Below are 15906 nucleotides of genomic sequence, written 5' to 3'. Positions count from 1 at the left end.
GAGGAGGCGTGGCCAGGGCCGAGGGAGCAGCCGCCCGGCCGTCGGAGGCTGCGGTGCCGCTCCAAGAAGCGGGTGGAGGAAACAGACAGCGATCGGCGCTGCCGAAGCGGCGGAAGTCCCCCCACCCTGGATTTCCCCACGCAATTTTCACTCGCCAATTGCGAGGGGGCGAGTGGAAATTTTGAGCCATGATCTAGATGGTCTCACATTAATATATTGCTACTAGCAATCAATTGTGTTTTTTTATTTTTGTTAAAATTATTTACAGTTTTTTCTTGTATGGCCGTCCCCTAAACAGAAACTACCTTGTGTCTTGTTGCTGTGCTCAGTCTTGACCTGTGACATGAAAAGACTGGCTGTGTGGTGTGCTACCAAAAACCGTCTTTACTGCTTTCCCTGTCTTCTGTTCTGCACTACCGACAATGTTTGGACTAACACAGAATTTTGTGATTTGAAGATACTATCAAGGGGCCTCAAAAAACATGAAAAATCAGCAACTCACATTCAAAGCCAAAGCGCTTTAGAAACTTTCGGAACTTTAAGGATAGATTTGGCTTCTGATCAACAGCGGACATTAAATAGCTCTAGCTGCCTTGGATTCCATAAGAGCCCAATCTGGTGGTTCCTCCGCTACATAAATAGCAGATAGCTGAGCTATCCGTGCGGCCCGATAATAATGATATATATTTGGGACCCCTAGCCCCCCAGACTCTCTGGCGCTATATAGTGTGACTCTAGGTAGACGGTGACCCCTTCCCCCCCATATAAATTTCATTAGAATAGCCTGAAAGGAAGCCAGTTCGGATCTAGGGACGTGGATAGGGAGGGCCCTAAAGAGGTATAGCAGACGAGGAAGCAGAGTCATCTTAATAGCATTTATTTTCCCATACCATGAAAGATTGTGTGAAGACCACCTCTCCAGGTCCCCCCTCAGTTTCCTGAAAGTGGGAGGGAAATTCGCTTGGTACAATAAGTCAAAGGAGGGGGTCAAATTAATCCCCAAGTAGGGTATCGTAGATGCCGGCCATGAGAACAGAAACGCACCCTTCAGTGTAGTCACCATCTCTGGGGGCAAATTTATGTTCAAAGCCACAGACTTAGCTGGATTTATATAGAGCCCCGACATCTTCGAAAAACTCTCCAAGGATGCCATTACATTGGGAAGTGTAATCAATGGTTGGGTTAGGAACAGCAATAAGTCGTCTGCAAATAAGGCGCATTTGTGTTCTCTAGGTCCACAGTGCACTCCTTTAATGTCTGGGTTTTCCCTTATCGAAATAGCCAGCGGCTCAATCGCTAATGCGAATAATAGGGGTGACAGGGGACATCCCTGTCTAGTACCCTTATTTATCGGTATTGGGGCTGATTTAAATCCCTGCATCTTAATGGTGGCTACAGGTGAGGAATATAAGTTCCGTAGCAAGCGAATAAACCCTGCCCCAAAGCCCCATTCTTCTAAAAGTGTAAAAAGATAAGTCCAGGATATTGAGTCGAAGGCCTTTTGAAGGTCCACTGATAAGAAAAACCCAGTGGAAATTGGAGTATTATCCCATCCTGATCTCAATAAAGATAGTATGTTAATTGCCCTATGGATTTGATCTGGCCCTTGCCTCCCCTTTATGAACCCCACTTGATCTTAGTGTATATAGGTGGATAGAAAAGAATTTAATCTATTGGCTAGCACTTTTGTGAGCAGTTTTAGATCATTATTGATCAAAGATATAGGCCTGTAATTGGCTATTTCCCCATGATCTTTATTGGGTTTAGGAATTAAGCTTAAAAATGCCTCATTAATGTGCAAACTCATAGGCTCTCCCCTACCGATAGCCAAAAAAAAGGATTCAAGATGGGGGAGAAGTATTTCTTCAAATTTTTTATAGTAACCAGATGAGAAACCGTCTGGTCCTGGGGCTGAAGATGTTTTTGTCTGTTTAATAGCTTGCTTGATTTCTATTTGCGTGACTGGTTCTTCAAATAAGGCTATATGTTCCGCCTCTAGACTAGGAATTGGCAAAGTTCGTATCCATTGCTGTATTGATAATTTTTTTGTATATCATGGATATTGGTGTATAGCTTAGTATAGAAGGATTCGAACACCTGGACCACCACCTTAGGATTCTGCGTGTAACTTCCACTCGCACATCTCAACCTAGGGATCTTATGGCTCCAAGGCTTAGGAGTTAGCCTCACAGCCAAAAGGTGCCCCACCTTATCTCTGTGCGAGTAGAATCTCTGCTGAGCCCAGCGGAGATTTCGTTCTGCCACCGTTGTGAGTGTCAAGTTCAAAGCCAACCGGGTCTGATCTATATTGTCCCTAAGGGCCTTTGTGGGATTGTGTTTATGTACATTTATCAGAGCCCTTAGTTCCTCCTCTAATTTGGAGATATGGGAGGTTCGCTGGCGTTTCTCACGCGTCGCAATGGAAATAAAGTGCCCTCTCAAGATGGCCTTATGTGCCTCCCAGTTGGTAATGGACGAGGACACTGAAGGGGTGTTGATACGAAAATATTCAGTCAGTAGGGTTTCTACTTCCGCCACCACCTTCGGGTCACTAAGAAATGCCTCATTCAGTCTCCAATGATATTGTCCACGGGTGGGGTAGGCCAAAGAAGAGGTGATCACGACCATAGCATGATCCGACCAACTGGTCTCTCTAATTTGCACAGATCTAATGCCCACCAACATCCGAGGAGGAACAAATATATGGTCTATACGGGCATATGTAGAATGAGCGTGGGAAAAGTGGGTGTAGTCCCTCTTGGAGGGGTTACACTCTCGCCACGCGTCCACAAGGTGGTGCGCTTGAAGGAGCTTTGCCAGTTTAAATCCATGTTTGGGTGGGTATTTCAATCCAGTACCCTGGGGGTGTGATTTGTCGATACTAAGGTCCAGAGCCAGATTGGAATCTCCAGCCACTACCTCTATACCCTCTATATGAGGGAAGAGAGTGGTGAAAACGTGGGTGAAGAATGCAATTTGCGCTGTGTTTGGGGCATAGTAAGAAATAAACGTGAACAACTGATCCCCAATGGTGCCCTTCAACAATATGTAACGTCCTTCGGGGTCTTTAATCTCTAACTGTACGAGAAAGTTGATGTGTTTTGCAAATATTATGGCTACCCCTTTTGATTTATCTGCCGCATTCGCTAAATAATATTGAGTATAGTACTTATGTATAAAGGATGGATTATAACTATGAGGGAAATGCGTTTCTTGAAGGAGAAGCACATCTGTTTTTTGGTAATGGTAGTGATTGAAAGCCACTCGCCTTTTCACGGGCGCATTCAGGCCTTGAACATTATGCGTTGCTATACGAATACGAGATTCACCTGAGGACATAGTGTCCAGCTTTCTCTGTCTGCCTATTTGGATCTTCCACCCGGTACGCTTTCTCTGTCCAAGTTTGATGAGGGCCCCAAATTACCATTTCTCCTAGAATTCCTGTGATAGCTTCGCCGTGCTTAGGCGACCCTCCCACCCCTGACCAGATAAAAAAAAACGCACAAATCAAACACATTGCCACATTGACCTGTTCCCAATAACCACACCTAGCACATAGAACATAACATACATACCTACAACATAGAACATAACACGAAAAAACAGCATCCAGGGCACCTAAGCACCCTGACATGCTCCAATTTAAAAGCTGCCCCATAGGGGCAGCTCACTTGGCTCGAGCCAGGGAAATCCCCAAGGATCGAGTCAAGTGGGGGCGCAAAAAAGAAGGATAGGCAGACGAAATACATGACAAAGGGATCCATATTTGAAGTAGAATAGGCGGCCATTATTTATTTCTATGCTACCTCAACTGGAATTCATATTTGTAACTGTTTGAGATAACTAGTTTTAACATTACTGTTGCTATCTTGATGAGCTTCATCTGGCCAACATTCATTTGCTTGTACATATATCCCAGATTCCACTGTTTCTTGATCTCTACTATTGAGCATCTCTATCGGAGGTTTATATCTATAAATTGATATAAATTGATGTATACTCCCTACTTATATGGTCGTCATGCTCTAGCCTTCTCAAGACCTAGTGCAGTGCAATGTGGAATCCGTTATAGTGAGTTATTTATCGGTATCCTACCGGTAATTAACCCTAACCCCTATAGCCCTTCCCTCCCTGTGCCCACTTCCCCCAATTATTTCCTCCTACAGTGTTGCTGCCCCTAGATTTTTGTGCAAATGTGTTTTTAAAAAAAAAAAAAAGAAAGGGAAAAAAAATAATAATGATTAATTGACTATTATCATTATAATATCTAGTGAACTTAATTCAGAAAGGTGTCTTCCCTTACCTTCTTTTTACAACTGATAATTGGTCCTCGTGCATTCCCTGGTGTAAAAATAATTGTGTGTCACCCAGTAGACCCCCCCTTGTTTGTCCATACCATTTGGTTCAACTTCGTATTCTATCCCCTCTAATATTAGTGTGTAAAACCCTCCCCCGATTCAGTGATTAATAATTACCCTCAATAAACGCCTACCACTGGGCACAAACCCATTTACTCAAACATTGAGAAAAGAGAAAAAAAAGAAAACAAATCCTGTGTTATCCCTCAGCCCAATAGTGTGCTTTTACTATCCCATCCTAATTGCCGGTGGATACCCAATCTCACTTATTTACCGGCTAGTTTGACCCTTTTGCACTACAATTGGGCCCGCTGAACTAGATCTTCCCAAGTATAGGGCCTTCCACTCCCTATCCCTTCCTTTAGGAGTGGTGCCCGGTGTTTACAGGCTATGGGCATACAGCCTTTCAACAATTTTAGGTCTATTAAAGAGTAATGATGCACCTCTGTCTGGCCATCAGGAGGATTCATATTCATCAGTGTCAATCATTCCCCTCCCCCCTTTGGGTTCTCTTCACATCCGGGTCTTCTGGGCCGAAGGCCGTGGACGTGGTCGGTCCCACAGTGATGTTAGAGGGGCAGCCTTGCTTCCTCCCTTCCCTCCAATGTGTGAGGAAGCCTTGCCTGACTGTGTGATCTGACTGCTTCTTAGATTTTTTAGGCCCTCTCCCGGCCATTGAGATCTATTGACCTCTGAAATAATTAGAGACTGATAGTTCTTTCAATATTTATTCAGTCTCCTCGGTTTTGTCCTGCCTTTCAGTTTAACACAAAGCACAATGTATAAGAAAAACAGAGGGGGAAGCGAGGAAAAAAAACAACCAGAAAAGAAGCATATAGTCTCTAAGATGTTTAGTGGATTTTTCCCAAAAAATCAACAGAAACCACTATATTATACCATCCCACAGACTCTTTGCTTATCTTTAAAAGACGCTCATTGCCAAACTTCCAGACTTCTGTAGTGTTCCATCCTAGTCTTCTGCATAAACAGTCTCTAGTTAACACTTTGTGTTTTCCAGCACTCAATCAGATAATCAATCATATATAGGTATCATCCTCTGCTTCATATTGCATTTTGCTTCATATTGCATACAAAGTCCCTTAGTTAATACTTATAGTGCAGCACTGCATATGCAAATTCAGAGTCCATATCATTTGTTTTACCTCTGTTGTGTCTGTGGCTTCCCATCTGCCAGTACTGAAGATATTAATGACCCCTCTGTACCTTATCTCTCGCAGCGTCTGCCCACAGATTTCTCTGACTGGGTGAGTAGCTTCTGCGTGGCTTCAGCGTCAGCGTCCCTCGCGTCTCTCTCTGCTCCAAGCCTCCGTCATGGTATTTTCGAGGGGAGGAGCCGCCTGTCAGTCCCCCAGAATGCGGCCTCGTTACACGGCCTCGGGCCGACCCAAGCCTCGTCTGCTCCTCCGGATCTAGACCGGGACCTTGGCACCCATCAGCCTCGATCGTGCCATACAAAGCTTTCCTAGCTGCCGGGAAGAGGTATCGTGCCGCCGAGGTGCAGAGCACTCGCGCTAAGCGGCCATCTTAGCGGAGCCTGCGCATGCGTATGCCATTACCTGCTTCCTGATAATGGCATACGAGTGCATTTTCCATGAAACTGATGCACTGTTTCGTGTGCTGCAGAACAAGGTAATGGACATAGGATTCTGCTGCACGTGAATCCGTGACACAATGGGATTTGTGGAACGCCAGAGACGAGAGTTTGACAATTTCGGTTCCAGCAGAAATGCACCACACTTGGCTTGCAAGACAAAGACCGAAGTAAAGAGCCAAGCAGAGATGAGAGGAAAAGAACATTTCATAACATCCTGGACAATATTAGTCTTCAGCTGAAAGCTAGGTTTGATCAATTTGGGGAGCTAGCCTTCATCGGTTTTGTCGATTGCACAAAATCTAGTGAAATGTCACAACACTTAGATGACACAAAACTGCAGAGCCTATCGACATATGCCAGGAATTTTGACCTTGTGAGGTTAAAGGCTGATCTTATCGGACTGTATGTTTCACAAGAGATGAGGGACAAATGCAAATCGCCTGGGCAGCTCCTCAGCTTTTTAGTCCAAAATGATCTGACGCAGACGGTTCCAGAGGCGACAAAGCTGCTCCAGTTGGTGATCACTATACCAGCTAGAACAGCGTCTGTTGAAAGGTTGTTCTCTGCTTTAAAATGACTTAAGACATACAGTTGGAATAGGTCTGACCAAGGACGACTTTCATCCCTGGCAATCATCTCTATTGAGACAAAAAGACTCTCAAAACTACAAGAAAGTAAAGAAGACTTCTACAATGCAATCACTGACATCTTTGTCCAGAAGGATAGGCGAATGGACTTAATTTACAAATAAAGGTAAGTAAAGGTGTCACACTCTGATACATAGCACTACGTATTAGTAACACTGTTAAAAGTCTAATTGTTGCTAGGAATTCCCCCAATTTACCTGTCTATTTAATGTTACTAGCCCATCTATAGGTGCTCTGTTAATTGTATAGTCCTATTCCCTAGAGAGTGCCTCATTTCTCCTCTTATTTCTACCCAGGGTTTTCATTCTCTACAGAAAATACTTCTCCTGAGGAATCCTCATATTTTCAAGAATCTTGTTTCTACATTAGTTAACCAATCTATCTTTTAAATCTAAATCTAAAAAAAAAAAAAAAAGTGTCCTCTGGCCAGCTCGTCATGCTGGGAGAACCCAAGTGTCAGCCCCGGTTCAAGCTCAACAAACCTCCCAACAAACCTCCCAGGGATCAATGGGAGAGCGTATTTTGACTGGTCGCCAACCGGAAGCGAACCAGTTGGGGACCCGCCTTGCCCCCGACTCGCAGGCGTTGCGTCGACGGCGAGTCAACTTTTCGCCCTCGCCACCCCCTGGTCGGACCGATGGGACACCCCCCGAGGGGGCGCATGGCCTTTCCGTGGGGTCAAGGCGGGGATTATTGCCTGTCTTCTATGATTTTTCTTGCAGGTTATGGATCCTATTTTCTTGATATGTTTGTGCACTTAGAGGCTGTGGGTATAGGTAGGGTTCTCCATGCCTCATCTGTGCGGACACCTTATGTTTCTGCATGCATGTTGGCAGGGACATGTGATGTGCACTGTTTGCTTTTCTGAATGTGTTTCTTTGTTTTTCTTCAGCAATGTGCTGATTGTTTATTTGTCATTTTGGATGCTATTCATCTTATCTAATAAAATATTTCCAGCTCCAATAGGGTATATTAAAGTTGCTGCAGTTAAAAAGCTCGTAGTTAGATCTTGGGATCGAGCTGGCGATCCGCTGCGTGGTGTGCTACCGCCTGTCCCAGCCCCTGCCTCTCGGCACCTCCCCGATGCTCTTGAATGAGTGTCCCAGGGGCGCGGAGGTTCGAAGACGATCAGATACCGTCGTAGTTCCGACCATAAATGATGCCGACTAGCGATCCGGCTGCGTTATTTCCGGGTGGAGTATGGTTGCAAAGCTGAAACTTAAAGGAATTGACGGAAGGGCACCACCAGGAGTGGAGCCTGCGGCTTAATTTGACTCAACACGGGAAACCTCACCCGGCCCGGACACGGAAAGGATTGACAGATCGATAGCTCTTTCTCGATTCTGTGGGTGGTGGTGCATGGCCGTTCTTAGTTGGTGGAGCGATTTGTCTGGTTAATTCCGATAACGAACGAGACTCCTCCATGCTAACTAGTTACACGACCCCCGGCGGTGCGCGTCCAACTTCTTAGAGGGACAAGTGGCGTTCAGCCACACGAGATCGAGCAATAAAAGGTCTGTGATGCTCTTAGATGTCCGGGGCTGCACGCGCTACACTGAATGGACCAGCGTGTGTCTACCCTTTGCTGACAGGTGCGGGTAACCAGCTGAGCCCCGTTCGTGATAGGGATCGGGGATTGCAATGATTTCCCATGAACGAGGAATTCCCAGTAATTGCGGGCCATAAACTCGCGTTGATTAAGTCCCTGCCCTTTGTACACACCGACCGTCGCTACTACCGATTGGATGGTTCAGTGAGGTCCTCGGATCGCCCCCCGCCGGGGTCGGCGACTGCCCTGGCGGAGCGCCGTGAAGACGATCAAACTTGACTATCTAGAGGAAGTAAAAGTCGTAACAAGGTTTCCGTAGGTGAACCTGTGGAAGGATCATTAACGAGGTCGGGTCCCGAAGAGGGGGAGCCGTTGGAAACGAAGGATGCCGCTAGGGGAAGCTGAGGGGGGGAGAGCACGGGGAGACGGGGGCGATATCACCTTCCGGTCCCCCGCCGATCTCCACCCCCTCGACGGCCCACAGCACAGATGAACGCAGAGGAAAGCGCCGGCAGGAGCGGACGGAGGGCCTTGGCCCACCGCCCCTCCCCCCCTCGCCGGCAGGTCCGGGAGGTTTGGAAGACTCGAGCCATGGTGGCGAACGCGGGCCCCCGGAAGAACCTAACGAGTGAGGGGAGACCGCGGCGGCCCTGTGGCCACCCCCTCATCCATCAGGGGGGACGGCCGACGACGGTGAAGAAGTCCAGCTGAAGAGGTCCAGCGGGGGCGTGGATCGGCTACCGGGCTTATGTGTCGCCGTCCAGCTCGTTATGCGAGGGGAAGGATTCAAGTGTCCCCAGTCAGCTTGACGCATAAGGGGAAGTATGTAAGTGTCCATGGTCAGCTTGATGAGCAAGGGGAAAGGGTGAAGTGTGGCCGGCCAGCTGGTCATGCGAGGGGAAATGTTAAAGTGTTCCACGGTCGGCTTGACCCGCAAGGGGAAATATTTAAGTGTCCCCGGCCAGCTCGGCACGCTTGGAGGACCAGTGTTGGCAGTCAAACAAGTGAGTGACAAGTGAGGCTTCTACCTGTCTCCTTCCTCCTCCTCCTCACACAGCTTGGTTACCGAGCTGGGGGTGGGTTTTCGACTGGATGGGGTATGCCTCACCCAGCACACAAGGCACTGCTCTAATCCTACAAAATCCCTGATTTTGTGTGCAAATGTAAGAATTGACGCTGATTTGAAGCCAAAGGGTAGTCACACAAATATTGGTTTGATTTAGATTTTTGTTCTGTTCACTCACTGCATTTTTTAAATTGATAAAAAAACTGTAATATATATACATATTTTTGAAAGCATTCTTACTTTACAGCATTTTTTCACACCTGCCTAAAACTTTTGCACAGTACTGTATATATAGTTATATCTATATTTTCTTACAACTTTGAGATTTGCATGAGTGGCTATAATAAAGGGAAGACCTTTACACTTAGAAGTGAATTTGAGAAAAGACATGTGAAAAAATAAGACATGTCTTCACAGCAGAGAAAGGTATGAATTTACAAAAAAAAGGTTATATCCTGGAAATGTATATAATTCACATTAAGTGAATTTTTCTATCCTAAAAAATATAGAAGTATTAAATAAGTAACTTTATTTCTAGTTCGTACTCTATGAAATCAAATGTTTTCAATACCCAGCAGGTGGCACTACAACCATTCTATTTGCTTGTGTTTCAGCATAGAAGCCAATGTTTTCTACAGTTATAAAACATTCAGTGATTTTTTTTTCTTTTTCATTTTGATTATTGATACAGTTTGTGGTTACTCCACACCAGGGGCCTAACTGAAAATCATAGGGCCCCATATCAAAAAGCCACCCGCTGCTGGGCCCTGGCCTCCTCCAGGCACCGGCCTCCTCCAGGCACCGGCCTCCTTCTCCTCCACGTTTGCCGCCACATCGGACCAGCACTGCTGGGCCCCGACATCCACTGCCGCCGATGAGCCCCGGCCTCCTCTACCTCTGCTGCTGGGCCCCGGGCTCTTGACTGGGCCCCCCTCTGCCCTGGGCCCGAGTTGCTATGGCGGTGTGCCACTGTTTCTCAGAATCTTCACAATTTTGACCATCCTGACCATTATCTCCATTCTGACTATCATCACCTCCTCACCATCCTGACCATCATCTCTATCCTCACCATCTTCACCTCCTCACCATCCTGGCCATCATCACCATCCTTACCATCCTTACCTCCTCACCATCCTGGCCATCCTCATCTCTTCACCATCCTGCCCATCATCACCATCCTGACCATCCTGACCTCCTCACCACCGTCACTATCCTGACCATCATCTATATCCTGACTATCCTCACCTCATCATCATCCTGACCATCTTCACCTCATCATCATCCTGATCATCCTCAGCTTCCTGACCATTCTCACCATCCTGACCATCATCTCCATCCTAACCATCCTCACCTCATCATCATCTGATTCCTGACCATCCTCATCTCATCATCATCCTGACCATCCTCAGCTTCCTGATCATTCTCACCATCTGTCACGTTTGCTGTAAGCGATAGCACGGGAGCGCAACTGCGGAGGGGATATGATGGCGTTTATGGATATTTGGCTTCTCAGGCGTGATTCTCAGGCGTCACTCCCAGTCTTAAAGGGGAGTTTGAGACTCTTGCATCATAGCCAGGGTTTCAACAGAAATATTAAATGGGCTATTTCCTCATAGCACCATCTAAGGTTATGGTATAGGGATCAAAGGTGGGCTTATCTTCTTGGTGATGTAGTATGACTAAACTGGTGTCCCAATAAACATTAGAATCTCCCCACAAACAGGTATCAATTGTAAACAGCAGCACAATCTTGTATGGGTATGGCAGCTGACAGTTTGTAATAGGCTCCCAGTGGAGCGATACATGCTGTTTGGAGGCGTGGCAGAGCAGCGTGGTACAGGGTGTGGGTCCAGATGGAAGGTGGTCAGGCACTTGAAGAGTCGAAGTCCAGTGATGCGGGGTTCAGTAGTCAGCAGGCGTTCAGAGCCCAATTGTTGAACGCCATGCTGCTACAGCTGGGGCTTTAAATAGCCCCAGGATGTGGGAGGAGGCACCGGCCGGAACGAGTGGCTTCTGCGTTTCACCGTGGAACGCACGCCGCTCGCGTCACAACCAGGAAGTCGAGCGGCTTCCGCGTTCCACAGTGGAATGCGGAGCGGCCGTCATGGAAGCCGGCAGGACCGAGGCGGCCTGGCCCCGAGGGGAATCGTCACACCATCATGTGGTTCCTATAGATAAACAGCTAAGATGTTTACAATATCATTCACTGGTTCCCCTTTTGCAAGCATCCCACCTGTCTGTCATTTGGAGGGACTGTCCCTCATTAGAAACCAAATCCCTCTTTCCTCCTCAGTTGGTCTGATTTACAGATATCTATGAAAATTAAATTTTTTACTACCAAAAGTGTAATTCTGCACTGAAACATGTATCTTATAGTCATATAGCCACTTTGTGACGGGACGTACACTGTACGTCTCCCGTCACGAAGGGGTTAATTATCTTGCTTGATATTTGAAAAGCCAGAATAAAGGGAAATGAATGGTGGAAAAAAAGCAACCCGGGGTTTAACCAATCATTGTTAGAACATAAATTGTTAATGGTCCACATAACTGAGATTGTGGCAGAGGTGTGTCCATTCCCTAAATATCTTATACTGGAAGGTGTCCATCTTTCTCATATCAGAAAGTTGGGGTATGCTTTTGTTTTTGTGTGAAAGAAATATGGCTGCTGCCTTTGTTATCTAAAAATGCTAGTGTTGACAACAATGCTGTCCCATTGGGTTGTGTACTTTCTGATTCACTAACCAGGAACAAGTACATTGAGCAGAAAAGCCACAGAAAAGTCAGACCTCCGTACTTGATAAGTTGTTCCAGTACAGTGCCACCAAGTCCTGAAACAAGAGTCTCAGCATGACATCCAGGCAGCTACCATTTTCAGTAGCAGAAGTCAGCAAGGACACGGCAAGTGTCCTATTAAGCTGCACTTCTTTGTGCTATGAAAGCTGGAATGTGAGTACATTTTGTGATGAAATGTTCTACATTCCCATGCTTGAGAACAGGGGGCTGTACTAGCTTCTATTTGTGTTCTGAGTACTAGGGATAAATTTAGCATCTCACAGATGTGCCATGGCAGACTGCTATTATCCCTGTCTGCTTTTAGCATTCCATTGTTAGAAGCCAAACATTTCGTTATTGTTGTTTCTTTAGCTCTCTCTGTGTTTATGGAGGTACCTGGGCTGTGGATAATAGGACATGCTTACACAATAGTATTTTTTAACACCATGTGAACAAGACAGAAGTAAGCAGCAATCCCATATACACTGACTGCATTCCATATAGCATCCTAGGGCTCTATAACTTATTTCAGCAAGCCTTGCCATTTAGACATGTTACTGTAGTAAAGCTGGTTTTGAAATCTCCCCAATTATGGGTTGTACATTCAGTTGGGGCATGAATTAACTTCCATTCTACTTCTAACTTCCATTCTTCTGAGTTTCTAGCTACTAATGACATACCCAATTATCCTTTGGTAATCCAAATAACCAATCACTGAAGACAAGAAGAAACAGGTTCATTGTATAGACCCGCCAAACTGAAATAACGATTTTAGACAGTTATTCATTTGACATGCGCATCAAGTCATAAAAACATTCAACTCGCACATAAACAGAGGTTAGAATAAGGCAACTGAGGATATGAGACCTGTGTGTGATTTATCTGTGTTGTACATTTTAGTGCATTGACAAAGACAGTTATCATTACGTAAATGTCATAATAAATCACTCTTATGATCATAAAAAGGAAAAGTCATTAGAAATTTCAAAAGATAAATTGAAGGCATGTTTCTATGAAATGGAGCAAGTGCCATACTTCTTGTTTAGAGTTTACATTTTTTTTTTCTCCAGATTTAAGCGTGAAGATAAGTGAATAGCATTTGAATACATGAATATAGACTTTTTTGGTAAAAGGTAGATTACAATATGCTATTAAGTTACATAGGTAAATATTCTGTTATAATAATTCAATATGTAACCACAGATGATCCTTTGCAATTGCAGTGTGGGGTATTATGTGTAACATTTGGTAAACAGTGGGATAAATTGAAGGCCACACTTTGATTGTATAACTTTGCTTGAGTGCCAACATAAGGCCCCATTTACTCCTGACCTGGAAGGTTTTCCACACCCAGTCAGTAAGGTGAAAAACCTCTCCATTTAGTGAACTTTATTGATCGGCAAGGGTTGTGCCTTGTTTATCTCACTTGGATCATTAAAGTGTAAAGCTGACCATACACTGCTAGATCTTCATCAGCCAGCCTGTGTGCTGAACTAAAGAATTCTAACAGATTCCTCCATCCACACAAAACCTGCTGTGGCTATTGTATTTTGACAGCAGGATCCCACTGCTGTCAGAACACATGAACAGGGCCAGCCCAAAGTCGCTCTGTGTATGGCCAGCTTAAGCCCATGCATACATTTTTGTTTCAGATATAGCAGGGGCATTCCGAGGCCGGGTGTCACCCGGAGCAGATACTGGGTGACATCCCCCGCCGTCATTGCGCATGTGCAGCCATCTTATTGATACCTACCGGCGGACATCTTGGTGATGGACGCCGGCAGAGAAAGGAGGGGTTGTTCAGCCGGCGGGATAAGGCATGTCCCAGGGTCCTTTCCGCTCTCCTAAAACTCTTGGGCTCGCGGTTCATGACCGAGCATCCACCTTTTCAGAGGGGGTGACACCAAAATGACTGCCAGTCATTTTGGTGTCACCCCTCCAATGGTGTCACCTGGGTGCAAGCCGCACCCCCCTTGTGACACCACTGAGATAGAGTGGGGAAGAATCAGAACTCCTGCTGGGTTTTTACTGCTATCCAGGGCTCTCAAACAGAGATTTCCCCCACTTTCTGTCATGCTGTCAATGGGTTTACCAGACAGAAAATAAGCAAGCTAGGAGCAGATCTTGTTGCTGGAGAGATATTAGAGGCCAGAAAGTATATCGGTTCACTGCAATAAATGTAAAGGCCTATACCCGCACACTTCCTAACTGCCCCTCACGTGGAGGGACTGACTCTCTTTTGGAACCAAACCTTCTGTCTCTGTTCCCTCCTCAATTGTTCCTCTCTTTGGTATAATGTATAGAGCTCTATAAAAATTTACTATTTTACTACAAAAAGTGTTGTTCTTCATACCTCAGTTCATACTATCACTATAGTATTTCAAAAAGCTTGTATAAAATTAGAAGTTACAGCAGAGAAATAGTCATACAGCAGATATTCAACATAGTCAAAAGACATAAAACGATTAGATGTTATACATTTTAAGAGGGAGGGTCTCCATCAAAATGAAACCATCCTTAATTAGTCAAGATACACAAATGACAATTCAGCTTAGAAATGGAAAATATAAAATAAAACAACTGGGGGCATCATTAATTCTGATGCCGACATTAGCTTATGGTCTATTAAGTAACTATATAATTAACTAAACAGAGCATTACTTGTAATGAATATAAACTATATATTGTTCTCATATATATATTTAATTAGTACATGTTTATCAACTCAGAAGATCAAGAAGCTATGATAGTCAATGCATGATTACTATGTTGTCTGCATACATGATTAAAACAAATGATAGCATTTGTTGTAAATAAAAGGAAACCAAATATGACATGCACAATTTATTTTCTCAAAACAATTTTAATAATTATTTTATTATGTCAAATATAAGATCAGCTCTCACTAAGATTCTGTATAAACCATAGTTAGTGGATATCTCATGAGCTAGTTTATTAGGAATAAAATGCTAATTCTGGATTGATGCCATCTGTTTGACCGCTTCAAATAGCTGTCAGTTTGCCAACTGTTTCTTCCCAAATAGTCAGTGGTACCCTTATCTGGAGAGTGCAGGGAGCTAAATTGACCCTTCAGGATATTCACCATACTAATTTACTGGATCTATTAGAGAGGAAGTGCAAACCATATTTTTAATACATGTAGAAACTGGTCAAATAAAAAAAATATGATTTTTTCAACATATATAAATATGACCTGGAAGGTTGTAGGTGATTGATTTAATATACAACTCAATTCCTAGTATTCTACGTAGCCAATACAAGTCTTAATTCACTGACCTGCAATGCTTGTGTTGTATTGCATAATAAGTTTTATTTTAATTCACATGATTTTTAGCTCATAATGGTTGTCAGTAATGAAAAATGAAAAAAAAAAAAAATCATTTTACAGTATGTATGAAGCCTAATCTAATATATATCGCCATTGAGCCCATTTTTATTGTACAGTATTGCACTGTCACACATACTACCTGGAAAGAGCTTTTCAGTTTTAATTATTTCAGTGTTTTTCATATCAGTTTTTCTTTTTTTGTGTTGAGATTTTCTTTATTAAGGTGTTTTTTGGGCTTCTGATAAATTTACATCTTATGAAAGGTCAGATAACCCTACACATCACAGAGAAATTGTCTTTACTGTGTTCTGCTTTTAGCTTTGGTTTAGCTTTGCAAATCACTGCACTTTCTACATTGATTCATTATGGCAGATGTCATGAAAACCAAAGCTCAACTTACATTTAGAACCATGCATCAGACAAAGACATATAATATCCTGCTTCACCTCAGGTTTTGTACAAAAGTAAACCTGCTTGTGTTAGGGTAAAGGATAAGTCCAGCAGGTGAAAGTTTAACATACCTAATTGTTTAGTTTCCTTTAGTCTGT

General features: G+C 44.3%; 1 long non-coding RNA gene across 1 annotated transcript in view; it reads left to right on the top strand.

The window, feature by feature from the left end:
- Positions 1-15428, top strand: part of LOC108787447 — an 18970-nt gene extending 3542 nt beyond the window's left edge. Inside the window, exon 3 of the long non-coding RNA XR_001941260.1 lies at positions 15419-15428. This is a non-coding gene — a long non-coding RNA (uncharacterized LOC108787447). The remainder of the gene's footprint in view (positions 1-15418) is intronic.
- Positions 15429-15906: the final 478 nt, after the last annotated feature.

Source organism: Nanorana parkeri, unplaced genomic scaffold (assembly GCF_000935625.1).
Source record: "Nanorana parkeri isolate BGI_ZX_2015 unplaced genomic scaffold, ASM93562v1 scaffold262, whole genome shotgun sequence".
Taxonomy (NCBI): Eukaryota; Metazoa; Chordata; class Amphibia; order Anura; family Dicroglossidae; genus Nanorana; species Nanorana parkeri.
The sequence above is the reverse complement of the archived record's forward strand: the minus strand, read 5'-3'. Positions and strand labels throughout refer to the sequence as shown.